Consider the following 2,500-nt stretch of genomic DNA (forward strand, 5'->3'; position numbering starts at 1 on the left):
TATAAAGTCTTCCCTGAAGGCAAAACAAGTCATTTTGAAATTTGGTGAAAATTCTGATATTGAAAACCTTAGCAAATTTGAATCACCATTATCAAAAACCATATTCATAACTTAAATCCATTATTTTCCCTTGCTAAACATTCTTTTTGTTCACCTGTAAAAATTCAATACAATGTTTGAATATTTCTAGTATATTCACTAGTTTTCAGTCACGAAATTTTTGGCTTTTCTCAAGAGAGATAAGTAATTGTTTTTCTCTATAAGAAAAATTTGCTTGAATTAATGGAATAAGCTCATAAAATGATAGAAATGTAATTTAGATTGATATGCAACTTTTCTTTTATCATTTCCTAATATTAGCCTTAGCAATCATTTGTTTGAACAAGAAGAATATGCATTGGAATGTTTGATAAAAGTTTCTGAATAACTTTTATATTAAAAATAGAAAACGTGCCAGAACAAGAGAGGCATCAACAATATGGCCATTATTTCAATAGCTCTCACCACTTACACCCTAATGAGCACCAATTAGGTTTTGAGCTTTGCATTATTTTCCGTGGACACTCCAAACACTCTAATTAATATATTAAAATTAGGCCATGTCATCTGGACAAGCGTTCCATTTTCCAGTTGGTCTATTGAACATGCTAATATATGTAATTTTTTAATGGAAGATTAAGCAAGTGTGCTCCAATGTCAACAAAAAACGTCCACAAATGTTAATATGTAAACAAACCTGTAATCATCATTACAAATGCATGGAAATATAATATCTATGTGGAGTGTGGAATAGGTAATCCTATTTTAGTGGTGGGTTTATTGAGGGCATATACAAGAGTTAAGTTACAAAAAAAGAAATAATGATAATAATAATAATAATAATAATAATAATAATAATAATAATAATAATAATAATAATAATAATAATAATAATAATAATAATAATAATAATATAAACACGTTTTCTACTAATACTCTGTATTTGTGTTACAGGGTTTATGTAAATACATAGCAATTTACGTGTATGTATGTATGTATGTATGTATGTATGTATGTATGCGACCACTCTAACGTGAATGGAAGGTATTTAAATCAATAATGATTTATTTTACTCAATGCCGAGTTTACGATGAATATAATTTTTTGTGTCATTACAAATATCAATGGGTTTGTTAAATATTTATCTGAATTTGGACCTTCCCCTAAATAATACTCAATGATATTGCTAAAACGAAAAGTGAATACTTGAGAAAAAAAAAAAAAAAAAAAAAAAAAAAACAGGGATAGTAACAATAATGTCGAAACCTTTTTTATTTTTATTTATGATATGCTGTATATTGCTCGACCTCGTGAACTCAACAGACATCTTAGCTTTCTATTTTAACTTATCAAACATACGCACACATACACACACATACAAGCACACACACGCTCACACATTTTTTCTGTATCTACACCTGAATGTAACTAATTTCTTTCTACTGACAGCTAGAAAATTTTCCTTTTAATAAATAATTAACATGTCATTTATATTTATAGGCCACAAGTCCCTCTTTTTTTTTTTTTTTTTTTTTTTTACATAATCTAGTATTATAATGTTGCAACAACATTCAAACAAATGCATTCTCATCTTAAAGATTTGTTTTTCATAGATATTTTTACGCTGAAGGCATCATGGGAAGTAGGATTCAGATTTCTTATTATAGTGCAATCCGGTGTTTCTAGCAATAGTAAAAGCAAATTAAATATATGTATATTAATTAAAAATATGTACTAAAGTTAATTGTACAACCGATTAATATACCTAACATCGTTTGGAAATAAAATCAGCATTATATAGACTTATTTTATATATGATGTACATAACCAAATCAATGAAGTTTTTCAGATGTTATTGAAATACACAAATAGATATTGTTTGTTATTTTCTGATTTCAGTTACGAAAAAAATAATCCATGGGTCCTTTTATAATTTTACTGTAATACATATGTTTTGTCTTGTAGAAGTAACACTTTCCTACAATATAGAAATCCCTTCCTCAAATTTTATATTAAGCCATTCCTTTACATTATATTACAGTTAATATATACGAATTACTCTGTCCTCATATAATTCTCTCTCTCTCTCTCTCTCTCTCTCTCTCTCTCTCTCTCTCTCTCTCTCTCTCTCTCTCTCACACACACAAATACATAAACTTAACTAACGATAGCAATTATCGCACACTTCCCTTTGAATAAAAACAAAAATGCCCTTTAGTCTGCTATTTACAAATATTTTTCTTGTAAATTGTAGAAATATGAGTTTTACAGCTATTACACCAAACATGAAGCTTTTAATATATTATTTAGACCAAGATCACCAGTAACATTAAATTTATATATGCCGTGAATATGGATACCAAAGCCTTTTCTCGGTTAAATATGAAATTATATATGTAAAAAATTTTTTGATATTTAATAAATATGATTAGAACGTTTTCTACTTATATGAAAAGGTAAT

This window comes from Palaemon carinicauda, chromosome 2 (assembly GCF_036898095.1).
Source record: "Palaemon carinicauda isolate YSFRI2023 chromosome 2, ASM3689809v2, whole genome shotgun sequence".
Lineage (NCBI taxonomy): Eukaryota > Metazoa > Arthropoda > Malacostraca > Decapoda > Palaemonidae > Palaemon > Palaemon carinicauda.